This window comes from Podarcis filfolensis (assembly GCF_964270895.1).
Source record: "Podarcis filfolensis genome assembly, chromosome: 8".
Classification (NCBI taxonomy): domain Eukaryota; kingdom Metazoa; phylum Chordata; class Lepidosauria; order Squamata; family Lacertidae; genus Podarcis; species Podarcis filfolensis.
In genome coordinates, this window is record NC_139611.1 from 32,131,096 (window position 1) to 32,153,297 (window position 22,202).

Below are 22,202 nucleotides of genomic sequence, written 5' to 3' on the forward strand. Positions count from 1 at the left end.
TGCTCATGGGCATCTCTGCTCAGAGGCCTCTGGTTGGCCAACATGAGAATCAGACTAGACAGATATTCCTAAAAAAATTAAAGATCTTTTTTTGTATCCAACAGTGGCAGCGAGAGTTCTTATAGCTACAAGATGGACGAGCAACATAATTCCTTCTAGACAACAGTGGATGCGAAAATTGACTGAATATGCTGAATTAGATAGTCTATCTGAAAAAATAAAAAACAAACTGAGAATTGAGTTTGTATCAAAATGGGAGGCCTTCAGAATATATCTTAAACAAAATTATACCATGTTAAACTCTGTAGCAGCTTTTGAGTGATCCCAGCAGTTTTTATTAATTGCTTATATAAATATAAACATTTATAAATTGTGAAAATATTAACATAAATAGTATTTTGATATGGCAGTAAATTTATGCAAAAAGAATTAAGGAATAAATGGGAAGGCGGGTATAAAAGATAATGAGATTTTTTACTTTTATTGTAACATGAAATTGTAATCACAAATTTTTGTCATAATTTTTATCTTAATAACAGATTGTGTAAATTTCCTTTTCTTTCCTTTTCCCTCCCCTCTTAAGTTGTACCCCCTTTTCAGTATTGTTCAGTGAAGTTTTTAATGTGTGGCATTTTGATGTATTTTTAATCTTTGTTGGAAGCTGCCCAGAGTGGCTGGGGAAACCCAGCCAGATGGGCAGGGTACAAATAAATTATTATTATTATTATTATTCCCGTTTTTGTATGTAATAAGCATGGAAATAAAATATAAAAAAAATAAAAAAGAGAATCAGACTAGACAGGCCTTTGGTCTGATCTCATGTGCTTATCTTATGCTCACTTCTGTGGTGTCCTCATTTGTCTTTATATGTGGGTGTTCATCGGTGTCTAAGTATGTGGAAGCATCTGAGGACATCCACTGAATCATATGGTGTGTCAGCTTAATGTCTTCTAGTAATAATGGCTCATAACATGATGTACTATACACCCGATTAGGAAGTCTAAGTGACAGGTTTATTCTAGAAAGTGCAGGGGCTGTTTGCTTGGGCAGTGGAAGCTAAGCCATTGGGGCAAATGGGTAACTGCCCCGCCAGCTTCACACTGCCCTAAACCAGCCCCCACCTGACTGCCTTCTTACTTACTCCTAGGAAGTGGCCCTGCCTGGCAGTTTCCTCCTCCTTTTATGCCTCTTGGACCTTGCATTTAACAGACCCCCGCTGCACAAAAGAGCTGCGTTAAAGAATTTCTAACCAAGAAACGTGCAAATTGTTTTATGATGTCCCTTGTCTCTCACCTGGTTTAGGTTTCAGTCTCAGCGAGTGGTGAATACGTTCTTAAACTTGCAGTTGCACTTTAGCAGTAGGGAAAGTAGTATCCAGTCTGTGAATGCAGTGACTGGATCCTTTTCCCCAGCCTTAATATTTAATTGTCTTCTGCAATCACAGAGGTCCTCAAGCTGAAGTTTTACATTGACCTGTGTGCATTTGATTTGCTTTACAGCTGTTCTATTCATGATGTTTTGTTCAGAGGCTCCATCTGCTGTTTTTGCTAAGTCCTATAGAGCTTCTGAGAGGCAAGCTGTTTCTTATTTCAGAGGAGTTGTTGTCGTCCACCATTCTTGAAATACATTGTTGCTCAACTGTAGAACAAGCCCTGCAAAGGTGGCATAATCTTCTTGAGGTTTTTCTTGCCCTGTCTGCTTAGCCGTCATGTTGGGAACAGAAGAGCTTGAAATATTTTCACTATTTGTGTGACGGAGATAAGGGTCAAGCACCTAAGATTTACCATTCTAGGATCCCTGGCTCAGGACCTGTGGTAGCCATTTTGTAAAAAATTGTTTAAGAGGAGTGCACATTAATTTCTAATAAAAGACCACAGGTAGGAAAGGATAGTAAAATCAGGGCACCATCTTCTCCAAAGACATTACAGTGGTACCTCAGGCTACATACGCTTCAGGTTACATATGCTTCAGGTTACAGACTCCGCTAACCCAGAAATAGTACCTCGGGTTAAGAACTTTGCTTCAGGATGAGAACAGAAATCGTGCTCCGGCAGCGCGGCAGCAGCAGGAGGTCCCATTAGCTAAAGTGGTGCTTCAGGTTAAGAACAGTTTCAGGTTAAGAACAGACCTCCAGAATGAATTAAGTACTTAACCTGAGGTACCACTGTACTGCCTGCCACTACTCAGCTTCTTCCTCCTTGGATTCAATGTTGCCCTTGTACAACTTATAAGGGAGGAGGTCAGTGGGGTCAAAACTAGAATCCGGTGGCTCCAACCATCACTGACACTGGCTCCTCCTACTGTTGCCCCGCCTGCTTTTTGCCCTACCAGTCCTAATGGGGACCAGCCTCCACTGCCCATAGCTTTTTCTCAAGCCAAGAGGAAACAGCCACTAGTTATCCCAATGCTTGCTATTGTGAAGGTAATATATAAAGTCTGAACGGGGAAACCGATGCTCTGCATGCCAAACTTCCCAAGATCAATCCAGCATCTATAGTAAGGAACATAGGATGCTGCCTTATGCAGAGTCAGACCATTAAGCCATCGAGCTCAGCATTGCTGAGTGGCAGCAACACTCCAGGGTACCAGGTGGGAGCTTTTCCCCATCCTACCTGACTGTTAAAGTGCTATAAATTTGCTTTAAATGCATGTTGTGACCAAGGACATCTTGCTTGTGGCACCAAGGCTTTGAGATTCCTAACTGCAGGAGGCTCATTTGGTTCCCTCTATATACATTTTAACATTGAGTTAAGCTGTTTCGTTTTGACTTCCCTTGGGAAGACAACTAAGGTCTCTCCTTTTTCTGTTTGCATATTTTAATTAATGGGTTTTCTTGTCTTGGGTTTGTTTTGGTGCTTTTGCTGCTGATTGCTGTTTGCTTTTTTAAATTAAAATACAAGTTAGGGTCCTGTCAAACTAAATATTACTCAGTCTAGACCCATTGAAATTAATGGGCCTATGTTAGTATTGCCTATTAACTTCAATAGGTTTGCTCTGAGTAGGATTAGCACTAGAATCAACCCTTCATTGCTGGCCGTCTTAGGATGGAGGGTTCTACTTTGTGAGGCAGAAAGATGGGCTAGAAATATTTTGCTCAATGATTTTTTTATATTTAAAAATTGCTTATATTGTTATTGCTATTTCTGTCTATTTGAAATGGATGCTGCTGCTTTTGATGGTGGGGGTTGTATACTTTCATTTCCTATTTCCTATTTTGTTATACTCAAGTGCTTTGTGAGCTGCCCCTTGGGTACATAACATTTATCTCGAAGGGGTGGAATGTAGAATAAACAAGTCAACCCTTGGTCTGTGAAAATGGCAGTGCTGTTCAATAACCATACCTAATCCAGATGCTGCTTTTTTTATTAAACTAGCTGGAAAGCAGACAGCGAAAAATGTCTGGAAAACATGCTTTCCAGAGCTTCCATAAAAATATCCTGACTCTTGACAGGATATTTATTTTGTTTTGTTTTGCTTAAGTGGCCTAATAGGGCTCCCAAGGCCGTTCCTTTGCTTTCTTCCTTTGTTGCATGTACAAAAGATGCTTGATTTCCACCTCAAAAGTGTGTCGAACTTCTGTGTTAGCAAGCCTTGATGGGGTCACAGTTCCTTCATTTATCGTTAGAACACTGTGTCCCTGGTCCAGAGTTTGTTGCTATTTCTGTGGCTTTCACTGAATAGAAGCCGAAGTACATTAGGAAAACATAAATATTCCAAAATAGCAAATAGTGGCTTTTTCATTCACACCATACATTTAAAGCAGCATGATACCACTTTAAACAGGCATGGACTTTTGCCAAAGATTTCTGGGAGCTGTCATTTGTTAAGGGCACTGAGAGTTGTTAGGAGGCCTCTATTCCCCTCCCTGTTGTGTAACAATTAGACCCTCATCACAGGAAACTCTGAGAACCATAGATCTGGATGGGGACTAGGGGATATCAGTACTTCAGTGGATCCAGCAAGGCTCTTTTCAAGCCCGGCATGGTGCTTTGAAGTTCAGAGGTTTGGGGAGGAAGGGACTTCAAAGCACCCTATCACCCAATTGACAGGTGGGGCCTGTCCCTACATGTAAATTTAGAGAGTGAGGGGTAAGGGAATGAAGGCAGCAGTGGGTCAATACAGTTCCCACCCCTGGTGTAAACCCCTAATGCAAGAAGACTGGTTTAACATGCAGGGGGAGGCATCACTGGTGTTGGCTGGGGTAAGGAGAGGGTGCTGTGTAAGACTTAATGCCTAATAAAAGCCATGAGTTGAGAATTCCCTGTGTAGCTTTCCACAAAGCAAGAGGAGGACTGTAGAAACAGGTGCCCCAACCAGGAGTGTCCAACAGAGTACAGCATAAAATAAATCATGCAACCAAAGTGATGCATAAACAGAGCCAGTCCTACAATTAGACAGACTGAGGCATCCGTCTCAGGCAGTTGATTCAGGGTATCATGAAAGGGCAGGAAATTGTTATTTCTGGCAGCAATTTGGGCTACATAGGCAGCAGCACTTGCAGAGGGAGCAAGTGGAACCTGCAGCAAAATATTGTAGCAGTATTGAAGGGGGGAAAGAAACCAGAAGCTTTCTGTGCCAGTTGGTGGCCATTTATTAGACATATTAATACATCTGGAATTGGAGAACACCATGTCAGCTACATTAGGGCAGTTCTGGACTATCTGATTGCTTTCCCTTTGTTAGAACTATGCTTGTGTGTGTTCTGGTTCCTTTGATTGATGGAGACAGTGATGATATGGGAGCCAATGTGGAATAGCAGTTAGAGGGTTGGACTAGGACCTGGCCTGGGAGCTCACAGTTCGAATCCCCACTCAGCCATGAAGCTCTCTGGGAGCGCTCTTGGGCCGGTCACTCCGTCTCAGCCTCACCTACCTCACAGGGTGGTTGTGAAATTAAATGAGGAGAAGGAGAACCATGCATATCACCTTGAGCTCCTTGGAGAAACAGGTGAGATATAAATGCAGTAAATAAACAAATAAGATATACAATATGCCTGCTGAAGGAATGGTAAAAATAGACAGTAAACAACCACGAGTGAAGATCATACAATGGAAAACAAGAACACTTCCCTGGCTTCTGGTGTGAGAAGTGGAGAGGAGATGTTTATATTTTCTCATTGTTTATTATGTTCATTTAATGTATATCATTGCAAAATCAATAAGTTTTTTTTTTGAGGGGACTTTTTGAAAATAGCCACTTATTTCTTTTCAGTGTTCCTCCCTTCTCACTGTGATCAAACTTCTCCCTCTTCCATTTCTCAGCTGCCTCGGGTGAGAGAACTAAAGGCTGCAGAGCCCTGAGATAGTCCATTATATCAAGGTTTTTACTCAAATCTGCCATTGTAAAAAGAAAACATGCAATTTTCTATTTATATCTTAAACTCTTTTCTGGAAAACAATAGTATGTTCACTGGAGATAACCCTGAGAGAAGCTTCTTTTTGGACTTCCTATGTTTTCGTTGTGGTTTTTTTCTTTTGTTCTTTTATTGTTGTAATACCTGAAAATCAATTTTATAGATATTTTTATACCAAAAAATGCATTTTCCTTTCAATTTACTCCATCCTTGCTTGACTCAAATCCTGCCAACCACCGTTTTCCCCTTTTGCTCCCCTGCCTTCATGGAAATCCAAGATTGTAATGCAGCACTACAGATCCTCCAATGGGGGCTGTGCGATGGCAACCTTACATTTTTATATGTATAGGGAGATACAATCATGATAGCAGCTGAACAACATGTTCATGCAACACAGACACAAAACATGACTACTGTAGGAGCAACTTTTATTTTTACAACATACAGTTCCAGGTCAGCTCCCTCTAAATAACTGCCCTGATATTTTATGAGAGTCTGGTGTGTGAATACTCTTACAAATAAATACAAGAATAAAATAATACTTTTGACGCACAGCCCCTCTGGTTTCTGCACTTCAGCTCACACTCTATTAGTCACCTTTCAATGCTCTTCTATAAGATAATACATTCCAGGACAAAAAGATGTTCCTGATCCTAGAGAATTAATATCTCGGACCCACTCCTTTTCAGCTACAACCATGCCTTTCAACACAGTATGGAGAGCATCATGTTCCCGTTAGCTTCTCAGTCCAATACATAGCACAATACATGAGAACTGACATTTCAACCTTGATTTTATAACATACTCATTCCTTTCTGATGTGTCATGTTAACCAGTATTGGCTTGCCTGCAGTAGTCTAAGCTAAGCTTCAGCCTTGCCTCTCCTAAAGCTTGTCACTGAAACTGTCAGCTACTTTATGCTAGTTGAGAATATAAATATTGGGAAGTAGAAGCGCATTGTATTGTTCTTGCTGGAGACAGGGTGGCTTCTGTGCCAGGGGTGTCTCGGGATTCAGGTAAAAGGTAGGTAAAGGACCCCTGGATAGTTAAGTCCAGTCAAAGGCGACTATGGGGTTGCAGTGCTCATCTCACCTTCAGGCCGAGGGAGTCAGCGTTTGTCCACAGACAGCTTTCCTGGTCATGTGGCCAGCATGACTAAGCTGTTTCTGGTGCAACGGGACGCTGTAACGGAAGCCAGATTGCACGGAAACGCTGTTTACCTTCCCGTCGGAGTGGTACCTATTTATCTACTTGCATTGGCATGCTTTCGAACTGCTAGGCTGGCTGGGACAGAGCAATGGGAGCTCACCCCGTTGCAGGGATTCAAACCGCCGACCTTCTGATCGACAAGCCCAAGAGGCTCAGTGGTTTAGACCAGTGTTTTTCAACCACTGTTCCGCGGCACACTAGTGTGCCGCGAGATGTTGCCTGGTGTGCCGTGGGAAAAATTGAAAAATTCGAAAGATTTAAAAATAAAGTATTTTATAATTTTTCATATTTCTGTTTACTTACTATTTCATAATAAAGTAATTATAAAATACTTTCTTTGTGTTTATTTGATTCCTATTCAAGAGAATTACTTTATATATAGTCAATACAGGCACAGCCTTAAATTTTTTAACATTTTCTAATGGTGGTGTGCCTCGTGATTTTTTTCATGAAACAAGTGTGCCTTTGCCCAAAAAAGGTTGAAAAACACTGGTTTAGGCCACAGCACCACCTGCGTCCCTTGTGATTCAGAGGAAGAGGTGGTAGTTCTGGGGAGCGACATGGAGAGGACTGGGGAGCAGTTGTGTCAAGAACTGGGGAGTGGATCTATCTCCCCATCAGAGCAACTGACCTTCATCCAAGGCCATGTCAATATGTCCCCCTCCATTTTCCTGGACCTGCTTTATTTCAAAATAGTGATGACAACATAAATGCTATAACAAGGAGTGCTTAAAGGAGCTATTAAACTCTTTAGGTTTACCAAGGCAGAGCAGGCTGTGGATATTCCTCGGGGGCACCTCTGAGCACAGCAAAATAAAATGGAAGCGAGGCTGCATCTTGAATAATTGCAAAATGTGATAGTATTCACAGCTCAGACAATAGGGGAAACAAAGAATTGCAGCTCTCAAAGGCACCAAACACATCCTGCCGCTGCTCCCCTACTGTTTACAGCCCACCCAGAGATTCGCTTGGCAAGGCAATCCGCTGTGATTCAGAACCTCACACTCCTTTTTTTTGCCATTGTCCTGCTGCGATGAAGCAGGTCTTCCCAAAGGGAATGTGTTGATTATGTAAAGGTTACACATCCCACGCAGTGGAGGTTGGGAGAGTAAATTTGCACCTGGCAGCTCTGCGTAGCATCATCAGCCTGCCAAACTCTTGCAATTAGCTGCTATCAACGGAATGCCTATTTATTGCCGTTTCACAATTGGATTGCAGTTCCTATGATTGGAGCCCTTTATGACCTTCAGTATCCCTGAAACACAGGGTTACATTGAGGGGGCACATCTGGACCTCAGGAGAGGGCTAGAAGGAGCTGTCTCCATGGCCAGACCAGGCATCCCCGGGAGGGGGAACCCAGGTACAAACAGCATCCTGTACCCAAGAAAATCCTAGTTGGCAATCCTACTACATCAGCTGAGAATTACTATGAATGAAAGAAGAGCTCAGGCCAATAGCCCATCTAGTCAAGCAACCCATTCTCACAGTGGCCAACGAGATGTGTGTGAGAAGCCTGCAAGCACTCTTCCCTCCTGTGGTTCCCAGAAACTAGTATTCAGAAGCATTGCTACATCCAAACATGGAGGCAGAGCTTAGCCATCATGCCTAATAACCATCAATAGCCTTCTCCTCCATGCATCTTCTTTTGAAGCCATCTAGGTTGGTGGCCATTACTGCCTCCCACGGGAGTGAGTTCCATAATTTAAGTATGAGCCACAAGAAGGACTTGCTTTTATCTCTCCAGAATCTTCCAAGTTTCAGCTTCATTGCATGTCCATGAGTTCTAGTGTTCCTGCCTCCCGTTTCCCACAGTGGTTCACCAGATACCTATGGAAAGAGGACAAATGGGAGGAAATGATGGCAATAATCTTGATAGCCATAATCTTCCATTTAACAATGCTGTCCAGGGTTGTAAAGACTGCAGAGAGAATAATTGGGTGCACTCTTCCCACCTTGGATCAAATCTTCACTTCCAGGAGTCATAAGAAAGCTGCAGAGATAGTGCAGTATAGTGCGCACCCCAGAAATGATCTCTTTCAGCTTCTGCCTTCTGGAAGAAGGTACAGGGTTATAAAGACTAGGACTAGCCGCCTGAGAAACAGTTTCTATCCAAATGCGATTTTGGTTTTAAACGCAGTGTAAGGTAGTCTCTATGGGAGTATATTGTACTTAATTATAGGGTATCAGAGTTTTTAGGGTGCTAACCAGGCTGGGATAGCAGGGATAGCAGGCTTGTTGGTTTTTGAATGTCTGATGTAGAGTTTTCTCAATTTCGTTGTTTTGTATGGGACAATGACAATAAAGATTATTATATCGTATCGTATTCTTTGAACTGCCCTGGGACCCGAGGGTATAGGATGGTATATAAATTCAATAAATAAACAATGCTGTTGTTCTCTAGCAACTGGTAATCTCAAGGACATCGGAAGAGGCTGCTGGATCAATCCAATGGCCCATCTAGTCCAGCATCCGGTTCTCACAGTGGCCTTCCAGGTGTCTCTGGGAAGTGCACAATCCAGACCCAAGCACAAGACCACTCTCTCCTGCATTTTCCTGCAACTAGAATTCAGGAACATCACTGCCTCCAACAATGGAGAGAAGAGCATAGCAGTCAGGTCTAGTTATAGACCTCCATGCTACCTCTGATCCTGGAAGTGGTGTAGCCATGGTGAATAATGACACTGCGATTGTTGTTATATAGATGGCTGAATATATGAGCTGTGCCCAAAAACCAGCTGAAAGGTTCATCGCTGATCAGCAAGTGAGCCAACTGCAAGTCCAACACACTGTCCCAGTTAAAACAAGGGTGGGAGGAGGGAGACGTCCTCAGTCCTAGCAACAAGGTGTCTAAATCCACATGTTTATTCCATGAATACAGATTGACACAGGAGCCAGGCCTAGTGAGCAAATGTATCAACGTTTCCAGCAGTACAAGGCAAGGCTGCATTGCAATTTGTACAGCAGAAGGCTGTCTGAACAGTTATTGAAATCAAAAGTTAATTGAGGCCAGACTTGAACATCTGAGCTCTTTCATGTCTGTCAAGGACCGTGGAATGAAAATGTCTACAAGGAACAATACATGCGGTGATGGCTAAACTCTTGATTTCGAAAATTTGCCCTCTGCTAAAGCATCCAATATAGAGTGGCCACGTGTCCTACTTTTTTATTTGAAGAACTGTCAGAGGTAGTCTGACCCAAGCCTAGTTTAAAGACAAAGCTGTCTATTGTAAGGTTACCAGATTTTTTTCGAAGAATCCGGAGACACTTTTTTAAAAAAAGAGGAAAAAAAAGTTATTTTTTAAAAGTTGTGTTGTTCTTTTTTTTAAAAAAAGAAGTAATATCTTCTCTTCTGTGGTCTCCTCTGTCGCACAGCCTTCCTCTGGGCCCTGGCCTGCTCTCTTGAAGTCCTAGCCGCCGTGGAGTAGGGCAGGGCCTGGGCTTGGCCATGTGTCCTTGCCCTCCCGGTGCTCTCCTACCTCTCCTCAGCGGCAAGGTCGGGGCTCCCCTCTTTTTTCTCATTCCTTTTTCTTTCTCTTCCTTCTCCTTCTCCTCTCCTCCTTCTCCCTGCATTGGCTCTGGGGTTTTTCTCGCCCCAGAGTGCCGCTGGGCATTCAGCAGGGTGGCTGGGCGCTCTTGCTCCTGGCTCAATTTGGGTCACAGGGAAGGGGGTCAGCAGTTCCCCCAGTTGATGCGCTGGGTGTCCCTGGTTCCCCCTCGGCACTGGCAGTGGCAGTCTCAGCAGCCCGGAGTCAGCCTGGTAGCACAGTTGGCTCTGGCTGGCTTCAGGAGCTGCTCACTGCCGTGCCACCCGCCATTTTGCCTTGCTGGAAGTCCCCATATGTTGTCTCCTGTGCCATTGAACCAATCATGGAACTTTCATTCCCTACTAATAAATCTACAACACTTAAAAAATAAATCCAGGGATGTTAAATGCATTCCGAGGACAGATTTTGTCCAGGGACAGATTTGTAAATCCGGGGACTGTCCCCAGGAAACGGGAACATCTGGTAACCATAGTCTATTGACAGTCAGTTCCTGCACTGGCATACTTTGGTCTTTCAGCAGAGCCCTGTAAGAGTCCCCCACCCCCCGCCACTTGCCATCCATTTTGAGTGTGCACTATGTCAAAGTTGTGATGCCCTGCGACACCCCCCTTGGCCCAGCACCCAGTTCAGGGGAACTGGCTGGGCTGACTGGGAACAGTTGTGGACCACCGGTATGAAATTTACGGCATGTAATGTCTTAAGAGAGAATATTATGAAAATGATTTATAGGTGGTACATGACACCAGTCAAGCTTGCAAAAATATATCATTTGCCCGATAATAAATGTTGGAAATGTAAAGAGAATGAAGGTACATTCTTTCACCTTTGGTGGACGTGCCCAAAGATTAAGGCTTTCTGGGAGATGATCTATAATGAAATGAAAAAGGTATTTAAATATACCTTCCTGAAGAAACCAGAGGCCTTTCTCCTGGGCATAGTCGGCCAATTGGTGCCAAAGAAGGACAGAACTTTTTTTATGTACGCAACAACAGCAGCAAGAATACTGATTGCAAAGTATTGGAAGACACAAGATTTACCCACCCTGGAAGAGTGGCAGATGAAGGTGATGGACTATATGGGATTGGCAGAAATGACTGGCAGAATCCAAGACCTGGGAGAAGAGTTGGTGGAAGAAGACTGGAAGAAATTTAAAGACTATCTGCAGAAACACTGTAAAATTAATGAATGTTAAAATGATGTTGGATTGAAAATAAGTGGCATTAGCAACAAAGTTAACAAGAGTATGCAAAATTGAATTGTTAATGGATGAAAATATAGAGTTATAATATGTTAAGATACAGAGTTAAGATAAACGAAAGAGGGTAAGGATTTGCTGATTTGATTACTTAAATGGGAATACAAAAAGGGGAGGTGTGAGGAAGCCAAGGAAATAAGATAATGAGTTAGGGTTACAAAAAATGGATTTGTTTTTATTCTTCTTTTTTCTTTTTCATGTATTTTTCTATGGTTTTTTTTTTGTATTTCTTTCTTTTTATATGACCTTTTCAAATTTATGTTTTTGTAAAACTTCAATAAATATCTTTTAAAATAAATAAATAAATAAATCCACCTCTGGTACCTAGACAGCAGGCTGAGGAAGCACACAGACCACATGGGCACTGTCTTTACCCCGCGTTACAGTGATAACAATTGCCTTTCTATTGAAACAACAGTTTTCTCTAAATTGGCATTGATGCTTATAAATCAGCACTTGCAAATTTTGTGCAAATCTCTGTCTTCTCTTGTAGGGATGCATAAGTGGCCTCCCTAGTCCAGTTGGCAGGCACTGTCTGCCTCCCCCTTCCCCCTCACTTTTGACCTTCATAAAGATGTCAACAACAGTTCCATACTGCAGATGCTGAAGGGGCATCTTTGTGAGGTTACGAAGTGGCTAGCCCAAGGCTACAGACAGAGTCCATGGTTAAGCTGCTAGAGTTCCCCAGCTCTTGAGAGCACAGTAGCTACCTGAGTGCACATAGCGACTTTCTCTCATTGGATTGCAAGGCCCATCAATCCCAGGCAGCAAAGTCAATGGGCAGAAGTGATGAAAACTGTAGTTACAGCAGCATTTGGAAGGCCACAGTTTCCTCTCCCCTTCTTTAAGTGAGCTCAGTGCTATTGTGGTCCAAGGTTGCGGCTCAGAGACGAGTTACTCTTCCTGCAGCAGGGTCCCAGCCTGAAACCTCTTAGTTCCATACAATCAGCTTGAAATGGGAGGTTTGGAGTCAATCAGAGTGAAAGGAGTCTAGTGAACCAGTGAGGATTGGCTCCTAGGGTGACGGTCTGGAAAAGGTGTGTAGGAAGAACACCAAGGAGGAGTTGTTCTGTGTGCTCCAAAGTAAACCTGCCAACACAAGGTGCTTCAGTTTCAAGGGAAGAGTATACAAATTCTGTCACATATAATGGAATTTCGCAGAAAACACAACCTAAGTCACGCGGAAGGAAGATATTGGAGCACTCCAAATCACTTGCCCATGTACATACACAGACCATGGTAGGTCTTGCTATAAGGTATTGTTGCAATGCATCCCTATTTATTATGATTGTTGCACAATTATAAGTTTATTGTATAATCTTAGATGAGGGCATGGCTATGATTATCATAAAGGGACCTTCCATGTCTGAATTTGCCTTAGTGCTTTTCTTAAAAAGCAGAGACATCACCTTGCCGACAAAGGTCCGTATAGTTAAAGCTATGTTTTCCCCAGTAGTGATGTATGGAAGTTAGAGCTGGACCATAAAGAAGGCTGATCGCCAAAGAATTGATGCTTTTGAACCATACGAGATGAATTAGAATGAAACACCATCTCTCTGCTTGAACCACGACGCTATTAAAAACTAAAAACTCACAAATGATGCCTCCCATTCAGCAAGCAGACATAATTATGTCAATTGTACCGTGCCCAAGAAACAGGAAATATGGGGTCACATTACCATGGAGACTCGGATACTCAATCTCTATTGACAAAGAAGGTAACAAAGGCAGAACGCTTCCATAGATGGCATTGCAGCAGTTTGAATAACAAGGAGGAAGAAATGCATGCATCCAACACATCAGCTGACAACAAAGGGAACATTTAGGTGAGGAACTGATGCCTCTCCATATGTCATTAGACTCCAGCTCCCAGAATCCCCAGGCAGCATGGCCAGGAACGGAGAGTGCTCTTGCTCTCAGGTCCAGCTTGTGGGTTTCCCAAGTGCCTCCAGTAGGCCTCTGTGAGACAAGGATGCTGGAGTAGATGGGTCATTGGCTTGGCTCTTCTTATGTCCTTACGTTCTTATGATGGGAAACATTGTCCAACAACATCTAGAAGGCCATATGTTCCCCATCCCTTGATTTAGGTGAATTACACCAAGGTTTGAGACAGTGGAGCCTGGTCCCTTAGGGCAAATGGAATGCTGCCCCACCAACTTGATGCTGTCCTCACTCAGCCCTACTCCTTGATTCCCTACCTACTTACATCCAGTAGAAGGGCTGTCAACTTCCTCCTCCTCACTCTCAGCAATGTTATTGTAGAACTCAGCCAGGAGAATGAAGCAAACAGAACTAGAGGCCCACCTATGAGGCAAGGGGAGGCAACCACCTCAGACAGCAGGCTCCACAGAGGCAGCAGATCTGGCCTCCGAGGAATGCATCACCCGCTGCTGCTGCCATGAAGGCACGCTCCTTGGAGGTCAGATCTGCTGCCCCCACCCAATGCCCCCTCCACAGACAGGACCTGCTAACTGGACTAGGCAGGCCATTTATGCACGCCTACTAGAGAGGACCCCTACTAGAGAGGCCTCTCTGCACTGCAGCATCTGCTGCCTCGTTCTGCCTAATGATAGGGCTTGACTCTTCGTACAGAATTCAAACTGAGTTATGCTTAGTGCAGAACCATTGAGCTCAACGGGGCTTACATTACTCTAAGCATGAACCAAATCTGTAATGTGCAATATATAGATATCAAGAAGAGTGAGGGGCTCAGGCCTGGTGTGATCATTACCTCCTCCACCCTTAAACCAAATATCTGCACAGAGTCATGGTTATTGAGCAATTTAGCAGCTCAAGAACCAGACTTGCTGGATTAAAGCTAAGCATCTTGCGGCACATCTCTGATCCTCCGAAAGCTGATCAAAAGAGCTATATTGCAAAGTGTTCAGTTTTGATCATACAAATTTAATCCTCCTGCTAAATTTGGAGGAAGGGTGTTGGGTGGGGAGTCTAAATTAGTATAGATGTCCATTTGTATCAGCAATATTCAATTTTAATGGAAAGGTTAAGGTTTGCTAGCTCTTATAATTAAATGTAGCGTCCGTTTACGTTGTGTTTTGTTTGTGTTCTCATTGTTTCAGCTAATAATTAGCTTGCCATTCTGTCTAATTTCTGTTTGAGAACCCCTACCAGTTCCTCATGATGTTCTAAAGAGCTCTCTAAAGCACTCCCCGTTTTCCATCCCACTGATGTGAACAATGATGGGTTATTAATTTCCATTGTTGCCAGGATGAAGTAGGAGCATCTCTCTGCCCCATTCAAATCCCCACCCCATTCCCCCTGCCCTTTTGCCACTCACTAATTATTAAATAACCACCAAGCTTTCAATCATAAATACCTGCCAGCCTTTGAACAGGGTGGGGGGTGTTTCCCAGTTTTAATTAGCTCTTTTAAAAGTTCAGGGAGATGAAATACAGAGAGTACAGAACACAGAATTTAAAAGATGCGAGTGTTCATCCTGATAAGGGTATTATTTTACCATCTTTGTATTTTTATCCTACCAGGTGACCGTGGGCCAGTCACTGCCTCTCAGCCTGACCTACCTCACAGGGTTGTTGTGCAGGTAAGAATGGAGACAGGGAGAAGAGGAAAGGTGAGGTATAAATGTATTCAATCAATCAATCAATCAATCAATTCAGATGAGGTCAACCCTTTGCTGAATGAATGACTTCCTAAGAGCTCCCAGCGGTCATAGCATACTGTGAGCTTTCCAGGGTTTCCGTCTAGTTTTCCTGCACGTGAACGAGCCATGCTACAGTTCCCTTTATCCAACCATTAACCAGAATGGCTCTACTTAGTGTGGCCTTACTGAATGTGAATCTACTCAATGCAACATCACCTGATGTCACTTCCCTTACTGTGACCTGGGGAGTGATGCTGCAATGCGAAAACCGCATTACAATCTTATTATACAGTAAGCTAGTAAGAGAGAGAGATGTAGTCTAGCCGTTTGCTGCCATCATTTCATTATTGGTTTCAATACTTTTTATCATTAGAATGGTGTTATTTTACTTATATGGATAAATCCCTGTCTCAATTAAAATAAATTGGTTGCCATCTTTTAAAAATGAAAGTTTAAAAAAAAAGTTTTCAAAACTCCCTGTTTCAAACTCCTTTTGTCATCTGGGAAATTAAGAGTGTATACACATTCATCCAATGCTGCTCAGCTTTGTTGTTGTTTAGTTGTTTAGTCATGTCCAATGCTTTGTGACCCCTTGGACCAGAGCACGCCAGGCACTCCTGTCTTCCACTGCCTCCCACAGCTTGGTCAAACTCATGTTTGTAGCTTCAAGAACACTGTCTAACCATCTCATCCTCTGTCGTCCCCTTTTCCTTGTGCCCTCAATCTTTCCCAACATCAGAGTCTTTTCCAGCGAGTCTTCTTTTCTCATGAGGTGGCCAAAGTATTGGAGCCTCAGCTTCAGGATCTGTCCTTCCAGTGAGCATTCAGGGCTGATTTCCTTCAGAATGGATAGGTTTGATCTTCTGCTGCTCAGTTAACAAGTGCTAATTAACCCCAAGCACTCAGGAAAATTAGAAGGCTCATCAGTTGTGTTCAGATTTGGTTTTTTTAAATGATATATCCCACTTGAGGCTGCCGGTTTTAGTACTATGAGACATCAACAAGCATGAAATGTACAAAGCAGATAGAGCATGTTCTTATGGGTGAAAGTATGTTTTATGCGAAGGGTATATGTGATCACAGCAACAGATCAGGTGTTCACAAAAGCCAGACTCTTGTTTGAATAGTACCTCACATGGATGTAACAACCACTATATTGTTTTCTTTAGCAACGATCATAGGACGCAATCATGTTTAATAGGAAGCAATACATAAGTGAAATGAAATAAATTTCTGCCAATGCACCCTTGCTTCAGCTCCAAATTAGCACCATTCCACTGGAACATATTGGTGCAAGCCTGCCAGAAAAGCAAGCAGACGGGTGTCAGTTCCCTGTCATTTGGGCCAGTGTTCCTGCCATAGTTGGCATAATGAACATGCTGTCAAGAAGATGGAACATTTTCCATTTCAGCTCAGAGTGAGCACTTTACAGAACAATAATTGCCAGTGCTACAGGTGATGGTTTCCCCCAAGGAGCACAGATGTGTGCCAAGGCAAAACAAAGTACCTATTTCTCCCCACAAGATATGGTGATGGAAACTAGGGCTGTGCACAGGCCCATGGATCCAGTTTGGAGTGCAATCTGGTGCCTTGGAGTGGCCTGTTCTGACTCAGGATGTTCCGGGGCTAACCCAACCCAAGCTGAATCTGACTCAGTTCTTTCTCCATGCCAATCCCTGCTCTCCTCACCTCCAGATCACATTGATCCAGCTGAAAATGATCATCAAACATGCAGAAGACACCAAACTGGGAGTAGCAGCTAATACTGCAGAAGGTAGAATCAAAATTCAATATGTCATGAACAGATTGGAGAACTGGGGAAAAACCAACAAAATGAATTTCAGTAGGGACCAATGTAAGGTTCTACAGTTAGGAAGGAATAACCAGAAGCCCAAGTATAGGATGGGGGACACCTGGCTTGACATATACATGTAAAAGGGATATAGCTTAAAACGAGACAACAGTGTGATGCAGCACCAAAAAAAAAGCTAATGCAATTCTAGACTGCATCAAGAGATGCATAAGACCCAGATAAAACAAAGTAAACATACCACTGTATTCTGTCTTGGTTAGACCCCACCTGGAGTCCGGGGTCCAGTTCTGGGCACCGCAAGTTAAGAAGGAATGTGTGCAGGGGAGGGTGACAAAGATGATAAAGGGTCTTTGGTTAAGCCATCTTAACCAAAATACAAGTCAAGAGTTCTATCAAAGCAATAGATCTATGGGTCAGAACATTAAAATTCTGAGTCACTTAAAATGGTGTGCAGCCATTGCGTAAATGTAGAGTTGAAAGGGACTCCATTCAAAAGCAGCATTGCTGCTCACCGCTGAAAAGTTTCTGGGGTCGTGTTGGAGGAGGGCTGCAGGTGGCAGCATGGCTGGGTCATGCCAGTGAGGGGCTTTAACTGAATTCTCTCCACAAGTAAACGATTCAGGAATTTGCAGCCAACTCCTCCTGTCATTTCCACTTTACAGTGCAGGCATGTAGAGGAAAGAGTCACTCCTGTAAACAAACTAAGATTTTATTATTTGCCTGGAAATGACCCAAGGGCAGCGGAGATGCTGTAACCACAAATAAATCCATGTGGACGCAAAAATGTTAATTTGTCAAGCGCAGCCAAGTAAGCAGATAGGAAATGAGTGTGATAGATTTTCTCCAGCCACTTAATTAAATTTAGACTTTTCTAATGAAAGCTTTTTGATTTCTCTGGCTGATAAATCGTTGGCTGCAACCTTTCAGAGCCGGGTTGAACTGAAGCACTTTCTTAACTACCAATCTCTAACATTTATAGATCAATCTTCTTAGTGCACCACAGGGCGTCAAAGCTCAAATCTGGCTGTGAATGGTTTGTAGCCTGTGATCAAGTAATTCCTGCCGCCTTACTCTTTTTCATAAAGCATCCTCAGACACTTCCAGCCAGCAACATTTGCATGCCGAGGTCCTTTCTACTGAGTCAGACCCCAAGGGTTGCCTTTAATTGTGTCATACTCAGATTAGAAGTATTGAAATTATTAGGCATGATTGACATAGGTCCATTAATCTCAAATGGCCTACTTCTTAGAAGTACAGCAGCAGGGATCATTCCGTTAGTCATGTAAGGGTTAACTCTGTTCACAATTAGTCAGCCAAACAAGGGGAGTGTCAGCCAAGCAGTCATAATGGCATGATCCTTGCTGAGGTAATTCATGCTCTGGCTTTCTGTGTAGGTCGTAGGGAATTTCCCCCTATATGTTGAAAATCTTCCTGCTACAAACTGAACTTGAACTATTAAGAAGGACAAAAGCTCTCTGTTTATTTCCGCTCATGTTATACCCTGCTTTCGTTCAATTTCCCACAGTAAAGAATTATCGGTTTCTTTTCTCTCTGGACTCCATATGCATTATTGAAGTGATTCTGCTAACACAACTCTAAGTATGACTGAGCTGAATACAACCCTAATGCAGGGATGAGAACCTAGCAGGTTTCCAGATGTTGCTGGAATACAGTTTCCATGCCTATTCGGCATGCTGTCTGATGGGAGTTGAAGTCCAACAATATCTGAAGGGCTTTAGGTGCTGTCCCCCGTCCCCCACCCTAATGGGTCCACCAGTCCAGAATCCCCTGCTCTGACTGGCATCAGCTCTCCAAGATCTTGGATACAGATCATTCCCAGCCCAGCAGTTGTTTTTTGAGATTCTGTGGGCAGAATGCACTGAAGATTGAACCCAGGCTCTGTAAACTAAGCTAAAGGTCAATTGCAATAGACACAGGCAATATACATTATACCCTGTAGTATGGCTTGGTTATTGGGCATTCCTGTGAGCCTAGTGTATACTATTATTGCCATTTCTTTGTCTTTTCATTGCTTTTCCGGAGATTTTTTGTTTTCAGGATACATACAGAAATGTTCCTTTTCATGGCCTCAGAGAATTGCAACTATATATTGTGAATATAGTGCTTTCCAGGGAAAGGCTGCAAAAGGATATTGTGGAGTTGGAAAAAGCAAGTAAAATTATCAAGAGGATGGAGCAACTCCTCTATGAGGAAAGGCTGAAGCATTTGGGATGTTTTAGCTTAGAGGAAAGGCAAGTCAGAGGCGACATGATGGAAGTTTATAAAATAATGCATGACACAAAGCAAGTGGATAGATTAATGTTTTTCTCCCTCTCTCATATCATCATTAGAACTCAAGGGCATCCAGTGAAACTGAATGTTGGAAGATTCAAGTCAGAGAAAAGAAAGCCCTTCTTCACACAGCACATAGTTAAACTGAGGACTTTGGTCCCACAGAAAGCAGTGATAGCCACCAACCTAGATGACTTCAGAAGAGGATTAGACAAATTAATGGAGGAGAGGACTACTGATGGTACTAGCCATGATGGCTATGCTCTGTCTCTACAGGCAACTGGTTGGCCACTGTGAGAACAGGATGCTAGACTAGATGGGCCATTGGCCTGATCCAGCAGGCTCTTCATATGTTATTACGCAGGCAAACAGCTGAAGGTGCAAATATACAATCTCCTAACCCCATCTGATCCACAGAGACACCCCAGTACCCCAAAACAGCTTTGAGCCTCCAGCTAGCTTTTTGGCGATCTGTCATATGTTGTATCTGTCTGTGCCTCTGATCCCCAAAATCCTTCCATTGTTCCTTCATATACACACCTGAAGACCAATTCTTAAGCTGGGAGGAGGGTCGTTCTCTTCTGGTTGGAAGTAAAGCAACAGCACTTGCAATAACTTGCCTGGACTAGAGCAGGGGGTGGGGGCAATAGACAGAGAGGTAACATACTCCTCCCTCACAGATTCCTTGTTATGTAACCACCTGTTTTTCCCAGGCTTCACTTCCTTCCTACTCTTCAGTCACTAGTCTTAGACCTGACTTTTGTTAATGTCATGGCACCATGACACCAAGCTTGTATTCAGAATTTCTCTGTCTATCTATCATCTACCTAATTTGTATACTGCCCTTCATCCAAAGGCCGCAGGGTGGTTCACAACATAAAAATACAACAAAGTGTATAACAAAACAAAAATAACTGACTCGTAGTTACATTCTAGATCCCCCCCACAACTGGACAGAAAGGCTGGAGAAAGAGATGGAATCTCTATAGACTACAGCAATTCCAACTCCCCAACTCTCATCTACCCTGATGCTGCCCTGAGTAGCCAGGTGAGACCAACTCCACTCTGCTCATCCACCCAGTTCTCAGTGATACAGACCAGATCAGCCTCCTCATCCATAATCAAGTCATGGATGAGGGAGGTCCTACTTAGACCCTTACCAGGCCTGCCCAGCTTCCTACACCCTAGCTCCTCCTACCCAGAACCGCTGTGATTGGGGACCCCCTGATCTCCCCGGTTCCTCTCTTCCCAGACACATCCCACATCAATTCAACAACAACAAAAGCCCAACTTTAAAACACATGATTTTAAAAAGCAGTTAAAGACGATTGAAAACATTTTAACCAATGGGGAATAATATCAGCAACAAAACCCACTACACAGTACCCCAACTTTAAGCATCAGGGGTTTGCCAGAAGTTCCTTTATAAAGATCCTTTATTCTTTCAACCAGCAGTCTTACCACATTATTTTCTTTCTGCAATACGTTTATATTAAATGTGACTGCATGTCATCTAGCAAATTCAATCTCGCACTTTAAATGCCATTGTACAGCAGCCATCAGATGCTGGCAAGAATGAAATATCACTTCATGGCAGCTACCAAATATTGAACACTATTCTTTGTCCCATTTTGTCAAACACTAAATCCAAATATTATGGGAAATTTAAATGTTCATGGAATATTTTTGCCAAACAATCAAGTATGCAGGGAGCATGTGGATATACTCAACATCCACATATGCAGAAGAAAAAAATTGGGGAAGTGTTTTTCTTAAAAAAAAAAAAACAACAACACATGCACACACAGCGATTTTGTTCTCAGACAGCTGGGGTTGGGAGAGAGACAGAGACTTATTTTCCTCAAGCCATTCTCAATGTTAAACCACTTGAAGACCTCTAGCACGTCTCCTCTTAGTCATCCCTTCTCTAGCCTAGACGTGTCCAGCTCTTTCAACAATTCATTATCAGACTTGGTTTCACCAACCTGGTTGAACTTCTCTGCACCTGCACCAGTTTGTCAGTGAGCTTTGTTGGTGTATGAGTGGCAAAAAAGAGGAAAAAACTGGCTTTGTGGCATCATCCTGTTTCAGAGTTACTTGCCCAGAACAAAGCTTAAGGCAGAAGAAAATGTGTTGCAGTCCAACATCTGGGGTGGAGGCAGCCAAGTTCCCCAACCCTGATTCACATTGGATCGGCTGCAGTTAGCGTGTTCCTTGGTCACCTGTAGTCTGGCATCATCTGGAGGGCCACACATCCACCTCCTCTGTTCTAGAAACTTGTCCATTTGTGCTGACTTAACCACAATCACTTTGGTTTTTCCAAAAGTTTATAGGATAAGTCTTGTCCCCCCCCCCCATTGTCTAGAGGGGAAAGCGTGGTCCCCACCCTCTGCAGCTGTAGGCATTTTCCGCTGGACAACAGGAGCCATTTTGTACCTTGCAATGCTTTCAATTGAAGTAATATGCTGCAAAGCTCTGGAATCTACAGGGAGGGAGAACTTCAAGATCTGGAGGGAAAAGGACCAAAGTCCATATAGTGGGGCCAGGGCTGGATTTAAGACGTTTGGAGTCTCTAAGCACTGAAAAGATTATAGTATCTCCCCCCCCCCCATATGTAATTCAAGCATAACAACAAAATTTTAAAATAACAAAGCATGGATTTATTGCAATGCATGACCAGATTCTTCACGCTATTTTGATCTGCTTTTGTTGGACACCCCCTGGTTTAGGTGGGGATAAATAATAAAAAGAGAACAGAAAAATGTGGGAAGAGTGTGGCGTTGGGAGATAGGACGTGTATCAAAGTTCTGATTTTCCCCTACTGCACTTGGGTGCTCTTTGTTGTCCTTATTTCTTTGTCGTCGTTTGAAATATCAAATTCTTTCTTTTAAAAAAAAACCTCGCTCTTTTTTCTTTTTTTGCTGGTGACCTAAGCATGTGCTTAGTCTGTTCACTCGGTAGTGCAGCACTAAGCGGGAGAGGGACGCGGACACACACACACACACGCCCCTTCCCCAAGTTTCAAGCGTACAAGGGAATGGCATTGAATTGGATGCAGATTCTGGCAGATGCACTAGGTAGGAAAGCAGGCTGTATCTCCTCTCCATCTCCGC